The sequence below is a fragment of the Penaeus monodon genome, chromosome 21, assembly GCF_015228065.2.
Source record: "Penaeus monodon isolate SGIC_2016 chromosome 21, NSTDA_Pmon_1, whole genome shotgun sequence".
Classification (NCBI taxonomy): domain Eukaryota; kingdom Metazoa; phylum Arthropoda; class Malacostraca; order Decapoda; family Penaeidae; genus Penaeus; species Penaeus monodon.
Window position 1 is genome coordinate 24,864,246 of NC_051406.1, and position 1,589 is coordinate 24,865,834.

At 48.8% G+C, this 1,589-nt stretch overlaps 1 protein-coding gene across 1 annotated transcript in view; it reads right to left on the bottom strand.

Annotated features, from left to right (window-relative positions):
• LOC119586379 (tubulin beta chain-like) overlaps window positions 1-1,589 on the bottom strand; it is a gene marked incomplete in the record, with an annotated part of 16,708 nt that overhangs the window by 7,345 nt on the left and 7,774 nt on the right.

The window sequence follows — 1,589 nt, forward strand, 5'->3', positions numbered from 1 at the left end:
GCGGTGCCTACAATGTAAATGAACAACAGATGAAAACGGAAGGCTAACAATGAAAGCGTTTTTGCTTGTCGAGGGATGCTGTACTGTAGGCATATTCGACAAGAAAAAGGTAACCGAAAAGGAGAGGGTAGGATGGTAGGTGACCGAAAGGGGAAAGAAGGCGTAAAAAGGAGAAAGTAAAATGTAGGGAAAAATAAAGAGCAACATACGATAGACGTACACAGTAATGAAAACAGACAGTGCGATTGACAGAGGCAAATTGGAGGGAAAAGAGAAGCAATGCAGGAAAACGAAATGTTGACGGCAAAGAAAACGAAAACGGCGACACGAAGGAGGAAAGTGAGGCAGGCCGGAGTGAACAGGAGGCGTCGGCAGGCAGACAGAGGAAGAAGCTGGGAGAAGCAGCGAGGCGTGACGAGGCGGCAGGAGGATAAGAAAAGATTGAAGGGCATAATAAAGAGGGGAGACGATAATAAAAGGAAGAATGAGGAATTGGAAAGGAAGGGGGTGGAAGAGGGATGGCTAAACGTGGCATCCTAGTGCATCTAAAAGTTGGAGGACAAAGGAAACGATTAAAGAGGAAGGACCGGGAAACGGATAAAGAAAGTGGCACATAAAGTCATGATGCAGAACAAGAACAGGCAACGTCGAAGCAGAAAGGGGAGGATGGGGGGAAGAGGAGAGGGGAAGGAGAGAAGAACAACAGCGAGGGAGGAGAAGGGAGAGGAAGACTAGGGGGAGAGGGAGAGGGAAGAGGGGAAGGGCATGTGTGGAACAAGGGAGAGGGGAAGGGCATGAAGTAGAGAGAGGATAGGGGAAGAAAAGGAAGGTTAGGAAGGAGGAATAGTGAGACTGGGGAGAGGAGGAAGTAAGAGGGAAGAGGGAAGGAGAAGCAGCGGCGTCAGTGTTTGTGGCGGTTAGTGGTTTCGTGAGCCGTCGCTGGTCGTTGCTTCAAGCAGCGTCGTGCGGGTAGGGATCCGGTCGCCGGGAGAATGCAGTCTCGTCCCAACTGCAGCCGCGATCCCCTCGAAGCCTCTTTTGAGTCCTTGCTATTTTGAGTCTTGGTTATTCGGTTCCTGCTTCTAGCCCTGGTTATTTAGTTTATGCTTTGTGTCCTAGTTATTTCCGCCACTGCTTCGAATCCTGTAATTCGGTCCCTGCTTCGAGTCCTGGCTACAGTGACTTCAACGCCCTCCCAGAAATGAGTCCTTCCCTTGCATTTGCCGCCGTCCTCGTATCCTCAACCGTCACAAAATTTCACCTTCTCTCTCCTTTTGTAAATCAACATTAGATAATAAAAGGGGGTAGAAGGGGGGCAACAGGAAATGGGCAACAGACTGGCGGTTAAGCAAATCAAGATGGTATAACGTCTTCGAATGTTTTTACACAGGATTTAGGTGTCTCGGACTGGTCTCTTCCGCTCTTCCTCTTCCCGCTGTCGCTCTCCACACACACTGGGTATCATTACATTGTTTGAGCCATTATCTTACTTATGTAATTATCCCATCTTTTGTGATTATCTTACTCCCGCACGGATTGGGACACAAGCAAGACTCAGTTCTCTCCAATTCCACAGCTGATATTGTAGC